The sequence below is a fragment of the Rhineura floridana genome, chromosome 8 (genome assembly GCF_030035675.1).
Source record: "Rhineura floridana isolate rRhiFlo1 chromosome 8, rRhiFlo1.hap2, whole genome shotgun sequence".
NCBI classification, from domain to species: Eukaryota; Metazoa; Chordata; class Lepidosauria; order Squamata; family Rhineuridae; genus Rhineura; species Rhineura floridana.
The window spans coordinates 20393458-20407869 of record NC_084487.1 but is presented as its reverse complement, the minus strand read 5'-3'; the positions used below and the strand labels follow the sequence as shown (position 1 = coordinate 20407869).

The 14412-nt window shown below is 43.5% G+C and overlaps 1 long non-coding RNA gene across 2 annotated transcripts in view; it reads left to right on the top strand.

Annotated features, from left to right (window-relative positions):
- LOC133390248 (uncharacterized) overlaps positions 1-7886 on the top strand; it is a 49186-nt gene extending 41300 nt beyond the window's left edge. Inside the window, exons 5-6 of one of the 2 annotated variants that reach the window (XR_009764352.1) lie at positions 3374-3704; positions 5952-7886. This is a non-coding gene — a long non-coding RNA (uncharacterized LOC133390248). Of the gene's footprint in view, positions 1-3373; positions 3931-5951 lie in introns of those variants that run through there. The other variant, XR_009764351.1, reaches the window with a different exon arrangement.
- The last annotated feature ends 6526 nt before the right edge of the window (positions 7887-14412 follow it).

Sequence of the window (14412 nt, the reverse complement as noted above, 5' to 3'; positions counted from 1 at the left end):
GACACGTGCACATGCCAGTGCTAGGTGGAGCCAGATACAAAAGGAGGTAGAGCAATGGATGTAGATTTTACCTTTGTGCAATAGGCTAGTTTCTACACGCACTTTCAAACTGTCATCTATCCAGGCAAGCAAAAGGCATCATCAGACTTCAAGGACACTTTCCCGGTAGTCAAAATCATTCAAGGAGAGTATGACGCAGGACCAGTGAGGGGCATAGCCTAGGAAGGGTTCTGGGGGCCAAGTAGTAATACCTAGAGGGCTACATGTGGCCCTGGGGTCTGAGGTGCCAGGCCCCAGCTCTAGGCCAGTGGTTCCCAACCTGGGGGCCGGGGGCCGCAGAGTAATCCAGAGGGGGCCGCGGAGTAATCCAGAGGGGGCCGTGAACAGTAAAGAAATGAATTATTTATTAATTTTTTAAAAAAACTCTTCACTCCCTCGACACTGTCTGCTTTCCACTGGCGCTGCAGATGACACCTCCCCCTTGCTCCAAACAAGAGGGGAGGCCTTCTGCTGAAGCGCCAGAGCGTCTTTCAGGCGCACTAAGGGCAGGCATCTGCCTATAAAATGCATGGCAGATGCCAAAGGAGGCTGAGGGTGGAGCTACCAGGAAGAAGAGGGGATTACTATCACTGATTCCTGTCTCCTTGCACTGCCGCTACTGGCAACGCCCTTACCTAGAATGAGAAGAGAGAGCTTTTTGTGAAGCAAAAAGAAGCAAGCCTGCAAAGAAAGGCTGCTTTCCCCCTTCCTTCCTGGCAGCCAGCCTGCCTCCCTGGGGGGAGGGGGTCAGAAAAAAATTTCAGCTTATAAAGGGGGTCCCGTGCTCATAAAGGTTGGGAACCACTGCTCTAGGCTCTAGGTCAACATGTAATTCCGTGTGACACACTCCCAATTAACTGGGTCAGTTTTTGTTTATGAATTCAATGAGTTCCCTTGATTCCTATTCCTATCAACCAGAATAGAAGAAAGCCAGCTCTTTTTACAGGATCAGCCCCTTTATTTAGGCAATTTCTTTCCTTCTTTTCCCTTTTCATTTGTAGCTGGCATTATCTTGTTAGAGAGAATTTTTCAGAAAATAAGTTTCCCTTGTGAAATAGAGGACAACTTTTTGTGTGGGAGAAAATAGTTTTTGACTTTTATTCTAAATTAAACATCATACTGGGGAGGGAGATGATCATGCTTTTTATTTTATTTTTTAACAAAAAAATAACCCGGGCAGATGAAAGGTCTGGCTATGAATAATTGACTCCCAGGTCTTTCGTGTGGACCACTGGTGTGTGTAAACCTCAATGAAACCCTAAAAAGTGCTTTTGTAGAACAAGAGAAGTCTTGAGAATCTGAATAAAGCCACCTTGTCAAAGAACATGATGAGAAATGGGAGAACTCTTAGATGTGCCAAGCCACACATTTTAGATTCATGCCCTAGTTATTAGGAAGCTTTGAAGTCTCAGCTATTGAATGAGTTATATACTGTAATTCATTTACTTGCTTTCACTGGATGCTCAAAAAAGTCCCAACTGCAGCTTTGTTGCTGTTCACTTGGGACATACAAAGGGGAAAAAAAGAATCATGTCTCCCTTTTTATATAGTACTTAGAGTTAATAAGCCAAGAAAAAGTATTGCTGTTTGCTCTTTTGTTTGTTTGTGAAAAGTCTGGGACATTTTTCTTTGTTTCCCATGGAGGTCTGCCAAAGTCCTCACCTGAGTATTTTGCATAGTTAGGATGCAACCCTGTACATACGTGGCAGTAAGTCTAGCCAAACACAAAAGGGACTCACTTCCAGATGCTGTTGGACTACAGTCATCCCTGAGCATTGGCCCCACTGGCTGAGACTGATGGAAGCTGCAATCTGACACAGTGGGTAATCTTAGGATATACACTGCCATACTTTTTTGCGGGTCCCACTGTTAATAACAGTAAGAGCACATCAATGCCACATCAAAAGAACCCTACACTTAGTAAACCAAAATGTTCTCTTCCTCCTTTTTGTGATCATAATTCAATGAGAACACTGTCCAAAAACTTGCATACCCTGGAGCCCAAAGTACCATTCTACCAGGACCAATCTCTCTCTCCCCACCCACCCCTCAGTGATTTATCAAGTATTTGGCAAGCTGCAGGATAAGGCTGACATGTCCCACACAGCTCAGGTGTTTATGTTCTAGAAAAGGGACTGACATGTGTGCCCACAGAGACTTCCCGTGATGCCCACAGGGTCCTTTCATCTCTCCTCCCCCCAAATTAGACTTGGGGAAAAGCAGTGTATTAAAGCCAACGGAATAAGTTGTGGCATGTGCTTGGTCGCAGTATGTCTGTGGTGCTCCCAATAGCTTCTCTGGTTTGTAAATGAGTTCACAGGCCCCAAAACTTTGGCAATCCACATTGTTCTAGAGGTCTGAGAAGTTTGTGTATTTTTGTAGCTTTCCCATAATATCTGAACAATGAACATGGGTTATGGGTTCTTGTGGGTTGGCATTATTTTGTTGCCTGCCATGGTAACAAGGTCTTTGGAAGGAACAGGTAGCTCTAATTTTAAAGTGGCCATTTTGCATTGTACTCCCTCGGATTCGATTTTCTGCCCTTCCAGTTGGCAAATATTTTTAGTTCCTCTTAATCCCCTCCCCCACACGCTTATTCATGGCAACAGGGAAACTAGAAACTTACAAGAGGCTTGCTCTGTTTTCATTTATGCTGGGTGTAAATCCAGAATTAACTGTTCCACTTCAGTTACACTGGGGGTGGGGGGAGAGGGAGAGAGAGCGCAAACAAGCAGAATTTGGCCCAGAAAATCCACTTTGTTTTTATTCTGTCTACATTGCAATTCCCAAATGAGCAGCAATAAGTATATAGTTATTGAGCTTGTGCAAGATTGAAAACACGCTGCTAGCCCTCTTTGGCTTCTGCTATGCTAGAAGGTTTTTTGGGGGGGGATCTTTGTTTACATCAGCACATGTGCAATGTTCAGATGGGAAATCACTAATTTATAAAAGGGCATTGGGAAGCTTTAAATTCTGACTGATCTATTTATCCTAGAGCATTTCTGTGCCTGCTATCATCAACTTGTGTCAAGCAGCGGAGGAGTTCATCGCAGATTCTGTTATCTCTTCCCTCCCTCACACAGATCCATTGCCCCATACAGAGGGATAAGCACACTGTTTTAAAACAGGGTTCCAGTCCCAAATGAAATCTGCACTCAGTCTTTCCCCTCTCATTCCACATGATAGTCTTATGTCCTAATCAGAAGAATCTGAATTTATTTATTGTTTGTTTGTTTGTTTTAAGCTTATTATTTCAAATAGAATAATTTCCTTGAGAATTTCTTCCCACCACATTAGTACCTTTGCGTTCCTGAGACATAACTTCTCATTTTAGCTTGCAGGAAGCCAGATTTCGACTGGACATCAGAAAAACTTCCTAACTGTTACAGCCATACGACAATGGAATCAATTACCTAGAGAGGTAGTGGGCTCTCCGACACTGGAGGCATTCAAGAGGCAGCTGGACAGCCATCTGTTGGGAATGCTTTGATTTGGATTCCTGCATTGAGCCTGACTTGATGGCCTCGTAGGCCCCTTCCAACTCTACTATTCTATGATTCTATGAGGCTGGAAAACATGGGGCAAGCTTGGTGTGAGAAAAAAAGGCCTCTACAGCAGCGGTTCCCGAACTTTTCCCCTAATGGACCACTTGGAAATTGCTGAAGGTCTTGGCAGAGCACTTCATGACTTTTTCTGCCTGTTGTAGCAATTCTAATGTGCTGTGCTAGATGCTGTCTGATTCTGCATTGCATTTGCATTGCTCCTTTTATTTCTTACATGATGTGTTTTATTGCATAGCAATTTGCATTCCAAATTATTCAAATTGTATATAAAAACAGTAGAAGAAAAAAGAAGCAATACAAATACAATGCAAATAGTATGAATAGGAAAGGGTGAGAACTCGACTTACTTTGGATTTGTTACAAGGTTTTTCAAAAGTTTGCATGCTCGCTCTGTGGGTGAAGGGAACTTGCTTGCTGAGACCTCAGCAGATTTCCCCCAGTGTCTGATTTCTCTGACACTGGAGCATGTGGCATGCAAGCTGTGCTTGTAGCAGCTGCCCTCACACACCACCGGACACACTTCCCTGCCCTGTCTGGCCCCACAGGATGGAACAGGATGGATTGGTAACCACATGCAGATCCCATCCTTAAATATGAATATTTGATGTGGAGATGTCATGGACCACCTAAATGAAACGCACAGATTACTGGTGGTCCATAGACCACAGTGTTGGGAATCCCTGCTCTGTAGAATTACCTGCTCCTGGTGGCTATTGGAGGTAATGCAGTGTGGCTCCTGGGGAGGAGGTTGCTGCTGTGGTGAATGGCTAAATTACATATTAGTAGAAATAGACAAAAGTGACAGGCAGAGACAAATCCTACTGATGTACTCCCAGAACAGCCAATGTTCTAGGAAATCACTTCAAACAGTTAATCAGAAGATCTTGGTCTGTGTGAGGAATGTGGTCAGCCCTACCGAAATCCAATCCTGGAGATTTTCCCAGTTTAGAGTTCCTGAGGTCAGTGGCATAAACTGGACCTTCAAGAAGCAAAATGCTGCTCTGCTGTCCAGTTAAGGACAGCAGGTCAAACTCCCAGTGTTTATATGAGGCATAGCTAATCCAGCTGCTTCATACCAACTGCCACCCAGAGGGGGCAATGTTCACAGGAGTTCTCTAAGCCATCATTTGCCAACCTGGTGCCCTCCACCAGCCCACGCCAGCATGGTGGAGGTTGCTCTAAAGTAGACTCGGCCTCAGTCCATCAGGATACACCTTAGAGTTCCTGATAAAGATGATACTGAAACAGACCCAAATTGCAAGGTAAAGTGCTATCACAGGTAAGATGCTAACTTATTACTTACTAACAGAGGTTATCAATGTTTTTGAACATTAACAATATTACTGCTCCTAGACATGCACTGTACTGAATAGCGGCTTTGCCTTAGACCAAGAAGAGCTGGGTTGAAATTCATGTTCATCCTCGACGCACAGTGTTCACACACACCTCAGCCAAGCCTACTGTCCTCCTTCACCAATTTCTAAACATTGAAGGTGTCAGGAACAGTCTGAGCATGTACAAAGAGACTGGTGGGCTAGCCAGGGAGCTGTCCAGCATGATCTGAGCCACAAGAGCTGGGAGCAGATGGATCTGTCCATCACGAACTGGGAAACCAGTCCCAGCACAGGCGCTGCCCTCACAGAGCAGTTGCATCAGCAACTAATAGGCAGAGTCTGAAGACTATTACAGTGAACTCTGCTGCCTGACCTCTTGAAACACAGGAAGCTGCCTTACACTGAATCAGATGATTGGTCTATCTAGCTCAATACAATTACATATTAAAATACCTGTCAAATTTACATGTCTGGGTAGGCTTGCTTAAACAAAATCATTTTAGCAGGAGTCAAACAGTGCAGTGGAGATGCCTGCCTGATGTCAATGGGCAGGGAGTTCAAGAGTGTAGGTGCTGCCAAGGATCAATTCCTTGCAATGGTCTTATGGAGGGGCACACATTTAAATGGTCATGTGTATTAATTCAGCTGTGAAGCACACACTATTTCTCTCCTCCTCCTCCTCTTTCCCTCCATTCTGTGCTTGACAACTGCTTCTACATTCTTGATATGCTAGAGTGAAAAACAGTTTGTCAGCCCTGATTTAGATAGGGAAAAATACACACTCTGAGCACGTGCAGTTTTGCATGTTTAACTCACTTAAATCATAGCACCATCATGACTACAGGAATAACATGGAGTTTGTTTCAGCCACTCTGAAGCTAAATACTTTTACATCTACAACATTTTGTTGTAGAAAAATATAACATTTTAAAAGTAACAATAATATGAGCATCTGAACCAGGTACATGTCTGGCTTGCCAACCCCTGATTTTATGTATTTATTTTTTTAAAAAAGGAAGAAGGAAGGAAGAGAATGCTGCAGTGAGGAGTGTCAGAACGTAAGAAGAGCCTGGCTGTTGGATGAGGCCAATGGCCCATCTAATCCAGCATCCTGTTCTCACAGTGGCCAGCCAGACATCCCATAAGCAGAACCTGATTGTAACAACACTGTCCCCACTTACGATATCCAGCAACTGGCATTAACCATCCCCATCATCTGATGTTCTCTGCGTGATCATGTGGAGAGTCCCTGGTCCATAGGGCCATGGACCCTAGATGCTGGACCACTGCTCCCCCCCTGAGTGCCCTGTTTTAATTGAGTCATTGTTTTAATAGGGTTGTTTTGTTGCACATTTTAATTATGGATAATTATATTTTAATATTTGCATCATTGGTTTTTATACATGTAAACCACTTAGAAGCCAATTTGGCATGAAGTGATGTAATTATTATCATTTCCTCACAGCAACCATGTGAGGTAGGTTAGGCTGCGAGACTGGGTCCATGCCACCCAGTGAGCTTCATAGCTGATTGGAACTCAGGTCCCTGCATCCCTAACTTGGGAGATGTAGGTTTAAGTCTATACTAGGTGTGTCACAAGCATTCGAGGAGAAAAGTTCATGCTGGTGAACACTCTCCTCGAATGTCCATGAACAAGGACAGGGCAGGCTCAAGGTCACCCCATCAGCTTCATGACCCAAGGGGGGCTTCACACACTCATCTCCCCAGTCGAAGTCCAGCACTCTCTGGCTTGGCTCAATGGAACATAGGAAGCTGTGTTATATCCAGTCACACCATTGGTCCAGCTAGCACAATAGTGTCTACGCTGACTGGTAGCAGCTCTCCAGGATTTCAGGCAGGGGTGTCTCCCAGCCCTACCTGGAAATGCTGGGGACTGAACTTGGGACCTTCTGCATGCAGGGCAGATGTTCTACAACTGAGCTATGGCTCCTGTCCCAGCACACCTGTGTGTATTTTTCCTAGAAATTAATCACATATTGTCACAATATGTTAACAGCAGGCTACGAAAATGTCCTCTTGCCCAATGGCAAGGAACACTTGACATACATGCAAGCTGTGCTCTTACCTTGTTGTTCTTTACCACGTGAAGATAGAGCAAGCTTTAAAAATATGGCGGGAAGCGATCTTGTTGGCAGCAGTGGCCGTGTTCCAGAAAACACAATGATTTAAAGCCCCATTAAACAAATACCTTTCATTCTTGGCATCAGATTGCAGGCCTGCTATCTGCTCTTTAAGCCCAATTTACAGCAGAGGGCCACTGACTGGAATCATCTGATTAGAACTGTTGTAAAACACCATCACTGTCACAGGTTGCTTTTCTTTCTTTTTGTTTATTTATCATTAGTAGCTGATAGGCAGAGCAGCTTTGTCTACAAGGTAGTGTCTAGGCCGGATAGGCTGGAATAATCTTATGCTCCTTCACAGTGATATCATAAAGGTGCTCCTTCCGAAGGGGTTCGAGGGTGATTTAGGTTTTGCCACCAAGGGGATCCTTGCACCTGGGAGAGGGCAAAGCAAGCAACAAATGAGGCCTTGAGTGTAGAGATAAGGTGGGAGGGAATTATTTGATCAATCCTTGTCCAACAGTTTCTCCCCTCTTGCCTAACACCTCTAATTAAAAGCTGTTTTCATATGTGTGGGGTGGACTGAATGAACAGCATACGTTGGCAAACCACGCTGCTGTTCTCAGTACACTATCTCTCAAGACATTGCGATCTGACCAGTGGAAAAACAGGATGTGGTTAACTTTATGGCTGTAAACGATACTGACATCTGTAGTGGTTAAATAACTGCCTGCATATTGCCACGTAGATAATGCTGTTGTACTATGTATGTACGTGATGTTATACAATAGTTAAAGGTCATAGGCTGTTTATGGAGAGAAAATAATCCACGCCTCCAAGCGGAGGTAAAATAAAAGCGGAGACGAGAATTACGAGGGGGGCTCCGAAATTGAACTCTGGTCTCACCGTGTCTCACTGTGTCGTGATATCTACATCTGGTGACCCCGACGTGATTCAGAACAAACACCCTCGTACCCACTGGCAGGATCAGCCAACGGTGCACCTCAGCGTACAGCTCCCATTCGTGAGTATGGGGGGGGAATTGTCAGCTCAGCAGAAGGTTCATGCACAAGAGCTACAAAAAATTTTAAAACAGGATACCTCAGCTTTTATAAGTCGTTCTCACATTGAATCATTGTTAAAAACAATTCAATGTCAATGTCCATGGTATCCAGAGCAAGGATCACTACGTCAGTCAGATTGGATAAAGATAGGGAGAAAATTACATGAAGAACCAAGAGCACCTATTCACCATCTCTTATTATGGCAAAAGTGTGCTGAGGCCATTAGTCATTTAGGGATAAAAGAGACATCGCTGTTTGCCAATTCTGACCAGAAAACTCCTCTTTATCCCCAACTTTCTTTACCTACACCTGAAAAGGATATTGAGAAATTTGTAAATGCTCCTCCATATAGCCCTCCAGTTCAACAAGAACAGGTTACTGGGAAGGTTAAAGCAGCCATAGCTCAGGCTGCAGCCTCAGGATTATTATCTATGGAAGAAATGGGAGACTGGGAGGGTACAATTTCAGCTTTTCCCGTTACATATCAGCCAGATCCTAATAATGCTAATAATCGCATAGCAACTTGGACAGCTCTTCCGTTTTCTGTTATTAGAGAAATAAATAAGGCAGTAAGAGAATATGGGATTACGGCTAATTATGTACAAGGGATGTTGGAAGGAGTAGCTACTGGATATAACATGATCCCTCAAGATTGGAAGGATCTCTTTAGGATGATTTTGACTCCTTCGCAATATGTAGTTTGGGACCAAGAATTTAGACATGCTGCTATAGCAGCTGGGGATGCTAATATCATTCCCGAGCAAATTTATGGGTCAGGTAATTTTGCTACCATAGCACAACAAGGGGTATTGCCTGAAGCCGCATTTCATCGAACTGCTGAGTGTATACAGAAAGCATTTAAAAAGGTGCCTGCTGGGAAAGAACCCTTACGTTCTTTTACGAATGTACGGCAGCAAGCAACAGAGCCCTATTTTCAGTTTGTTGACCGTTTGAAAGAGGCTCTGACACGGCAGGTTGATAACCCTCAGGCACAAGGGGAATTATTGTTAAAATTAGCTTACGAGAATTCTAACACAGACTGTAAAAAGATTTTGAAAAACATTATTCATAGACCGCAATATGAATTGGGAGACATGATTCAAGCTTGTGCAGAGGTAGGTACACATGTTCATGCCATGACATTGTTAGCTGGGGCATTAAGACAGGGTAACAAACCTACAGGCAATTGTTTTAATTGTCAAAAGCCTGGTCATTTCAGAAGGGAATGTCGGGCTCCTGGCGGAGGAGCATTTAAAGGTGGGGGCACTGTTACAAACCGGCCAAAGAAAATCTGTCCGAAATGTAAAAAGGGTTATCATTGGGCTAATCAGTGTCGTTCAGCTCCCACTACCAATACCAATGTGTCTTCCCGTCCTATTGAGGGAAACTGAACTTGGGGCAGGCTTCCAGCCCCGAATCTCAAGGAAGTGTACCCACCCCTGCTACTCAAGGAAGCGCTGGAATTGATTTAATACATGCAGAGTCAAAAGATGTTCCTTTGCCTGGAGCAGTTCTTTTAATGCCTACCACACTCACTGGCCCTTTACCAGAAGGCACCGTAGGCCTTGTACTACCGCGATCCTCTGCTTCCAAGAATAATATAATGGTGGTACCTGGTGTTATTGATTCTGATTATCAGGGAATTATTTATATTCAGTATTGGAGTCACCTTCCCCTTCAGTTGAAGAAGGGAGATTCTTTTGCGCAACTATTGTTATTGCCATATCGTCTTTTCACATCGAACACTTCCTCCCAAAAACGTACTGGTGGATTCGGATCTACAAGGACGAAATCGCCGAGTGTGAGTATTTCAGGTAATCCTTTCCATCCACAGGTAGCTGCAGTACTGGCAGAAGTGACCAGGGAGAAACCGGTTCGTAAGTATTGTTTAAACAATGTTATTTTTGAAGGTATTATAGATTCTGGGGCAGATGTCACAGTAATTGCTGAACATAACTGGCCATCCTCTTGGCCAGTAGAAGTGGCCCCTTCTGTGTGGGGAGTGGGCGGAGCTCAGGATTCAAAACGGAGTAAGGATTGGATACAAGTTGTTGCTCTTGATGGTGATCGTATAGCCCACATTCGCCCTTGTATTTTGGACATTTCAGTAAATCTGTGGGGAAGGGATTTACTGGAGCAATTCCAGACCACCATTGTTATTAATGATTAGCCAACAAAAGGCAGCTCTTCCTTTACAATGGAAGACAGACATACCCATTTGGGTAGAACAATGGCCCTTACCCAAAGAAAAATTAGAAGCTCTGCACCAACTGGTAAAGGAGCAACTGGAAGCTGATCATATAGCAGAAAGTAATAGCCCTTATAACACCCCAGTGTTTGTGATTAAAAAGAAATCTGGAAAGTGGAGGCTCTTACATGATTTACGAGAAATAAATAAATTAATTGTGCCCATGGGTCCGCTACAATGTGGGACGCCCAATCCAAATTTAATTCCATATGACTATTCCTTAGCTATTATAGACCTGAAAGATTGCTTTTTCACAATACCGTTACAAGCGCAAGACGCACCGAAATTTGCGTTTACTGTTCCCGTATATAATAACTCTGGCCCTGCGCAACGATATCAATGGAAAGTGCTACCTCAGGGCATGTTAAATAGTCCAACCCTATGTCAACAGTTTGTAGACATGGCCCTGCGACCCTTTCGGGCTCAATACCCTACATTATTGGTCTACCATTATATGGATGACATCTTGGTGGCTGGGAGAACCCTCCCATCTATGTGGCAACAACACCTTACCCCAAACTTCCGCTCAGAGATCTGAGTTGGCCGCTGTTAGTATGGCGCTGTTGACTTTTGCAGATCAGGAGGTTAACATTATTACCGATAGTCTTTATGTTAAGAATGTTGTACTTGCATTACCCGGTAGTTATGTCTCTCCCATGCTGGACACTAATCTACTTGCTCTTATGCTTACACTTCAAAAACTCATACATACTCGGTCTTGTCGATTTGCTATATTTCATATTCGCAGTCATCAACCTTTCCCAGGATTGTTAACAGAAGGTAATCAATATGCTGATCAGGCTCTTCGTGCCCTCCTTTGCACACCCATAGAAAGTCATGCCCTTCATCATCAAAATGCTAAAGCACTCCAGAAGCAATTCCATCTTACTGCCCAGGAAGCCTCTGCCATTATTCAACAATGTCCCCAATGCACACAGTTAACTCTATCCCCAGAACCAGGAGTGAACCCACGAGGTCTCATAGTTAACCAGTTGTGGCAAATGGATGTTACACATTTTCCTACTTTCTCCCCATGGAAGTATTTGCATGTTACAGTAGATACATATTCCGGATACATATGGGTAACTCCTCAGAAAGGGGAAAAAACTAAGAATGTTATTAATCATGTCATTCGTTCTATTGCCATCATGGGCCAACCTCAGACGATAAAAACTGATAATGGTCCTGCATATGTTTCACAGCAATTTGCACAGTTTTGCACTAAGTGGTCCATTACACATTTGTTTGGTATTCCTTATAATTCTACAGGTCAAGCTGTCGTCGAACGTACCAATCGTACCCTTAAAGAGCATTTGCTTAAACAAAAACAAAAAGGAGGAGTACCACTGGGATTGGCCACCAAAGAGGAGTGGCTGGCACAAGTGTTGTTTACCATTAATCATTTAAATTTGTCTCAATCTCCCAATACTCATTTTTCCTTTTCTACTCGAGCGCAGCGGCATTTTCAGCAGTCGGAGTCTCTACCTGCCCCGCGGGTGCAGTTTCGGCAACTACCAAATCCAGAGTGGAAAGGCCCAGTTCCGCTTATAACGTGGGGTCGAGGTTACGCGGCTGTGTCTACGCCTGACGGTCCTGTGTGGGTACCTGCTAGGTGTATCCGGCCCTGGAAAGACGATGTCCTGGCACGATAATCTTAAGAATCCCATCCCTAATTTTTCTCTGCAACTTCAGGATACTGGGATGTCTTCCAGGAAGCGTGGTCGGAATGTTCCGCAACCTCCCGTGACTTGGGGCCAAATAAAGAACTTAGCAACACAAGCAGAAAAAGCAATGGAACAAGCCGGGGTGGACAAGACAACTGAGAATACCATTCTTGCTTTAATTGCGTCTTTAAATACAAATTCTATTTTTGTACTTTGCATTTGTTGGATTTTAGGAAGCGCCGGGGCTGACAGGTTGGGGCAGGAGTTGGGGATGCGGTTTCAACACAATATCTGGGTTCAGTTAGCAAGAATGACAAATGTGAGTGACTTTTGCATGACTGAACATGTACAGGAAATGGGTATGTTGGGAACATGTTTAATACCCGTATGCAAAGCACCTGGGGATATTGGGAACATTACAGGACTTGGGCGGTTCATGAATACTTCAGAGATTAAATATCATACTGTTTCGAATTGGGGAACTCCAACCTTCCAGCTGCCTGTTAATGCTTTTCAATTATTTACATCACATGTTGCAAATTCCATTAATAATACGTGTGCTCGGATGGTTAATTGTAGTCGACATAAGGTGCAGAAGGGATGTCTAAAGGTTGGGAGACCCACATGGAATTGTACACAGCACATTAACATATCCAGTATGTACGGACACATTCCTTTACCAGGTGGATGGTTTTGGACATGTGGAGAAACCACTTTTAATTATGTTCCCGCTAATATTTCTGATACCATCTGTTGCCTGAGTCGACTGGTTCCCATTTTCCTTCATAAAAGGGAGTTGCTAGCCCAACGTAGGAAAAGAGAAGCTGTTGCCATGCCGGCTGATTGTAATGACAAGGTGGAATTGCTTAATAAAGCAGAAAGTGTATCACTAGCCATCTCCCTTGTTGGACTTCCTGCATTGGCAGTAAGTAACAGCAATCAATTACATAAATTAGCCTGTAATTATGTTAAGATGATAAATGCCACCTCTCGAGCCATTGCTTTGTTAAATGAAGAGCAGGGTATATTAAGACAAGCTATCTTGGATAATCGTGCAGCTATAGATTACCTGCTATTACAACATCAGTTGGGGTGCGAAACTATAAAGAATATGTGCTGTTTTAATTTAACTGACAACAGTTTTGAAATCAGAACACAGGTAAAAAACTTGAAGGATCTAGCTAATAACATTTTGCAGGACGCCCCTACAACTTGGTGGCAGTGGCTTTGGAGTTGGCTGCCCACTGGATGGCTAAGTCAGATTCTTAGATATGCTATTCTTTTACTCATTTTAAGTATAGGCTTATGCTGTTTTTTACAATACCTTTTCCAGACGTGTACACCTGTTGCTCCGCGACCATTACGTAGTAATTACTTTTTGCTAAAAAATAAAAAAGGGGGAGATGTGGGGTGGACTGAATGAACAGCATACGTTGGCAAACCACGCTGCTGTTCTCAGTACACTATCTCTCAAGACATTGCGATCTGACCAGTGGAAAAACAGGATGTGGTTAACTTTATGGCTGTAAACGATACTGACATCTGTAGTGGTTAAATAACTGCCTGCATATTGCCACGTAGATAATGCTGTTGTACTATGTATGTACGTGATGTTATACAATAGTTAAAGGTCATAGGCTGTTTATGGAGAGAAAATAATCCACGCCTCCAAGCGGAGGTAAAATAAAAGCGGAGACGAGAATTACGAGGGGGGCTCCGAAATTGAACTCTGGTCTCACCGTGTCTCACTGTGTCGTGATATCTACACATATGTAACACCAAGAGCCACTTCTCATCTAGGCTTGTTCACACATCATACTGAACACAGGTACAAGCCGTCTCTACACATATACAAGTCTTTGTGTGAAGGAGGTTTTTTTAAATTATTTGTCCTGCTCAACTATTGTGTTGAGCTCGTTGAACATATGTACAGCTCAACTATTTGTGCACACAGATTATACACTCGTTGAATGTGAATGTGTGAACACCCCTGCATAGCTGCAAAAGTTGTGAACATTCCAGAGATTTTTTTCTTCTGCCCAATGACTCATGATTAGAATGAAATTCACTAATAGGCAAAAAAAAAAAAACCTTGCTGTTTAAGGATATACCTATAGCCATCAGATATTTCTATCAAAACTTTAAAAAGCAGGGAAACTGGGCAGCTATATTGAATGCACCAGGGGAGCAGTAGACCTGATCTCGTCTCTGAGATACTGTACTGCCCTATGCCTTATTCCACTCACAGAGCTACAATCCCCAGAAGAGGGGCTGACTGTTAAATCACTCTGACCATTGGAATAGAAGATTCCTAACAACTTTCAGCATCCTTCACAAACAACACTTCCCAGGATTCTTTGGGAGAAGCCACAACTGTTTAAAGTGGAAAAAAATGTCTGGCGTGGGTGTGGCCCCC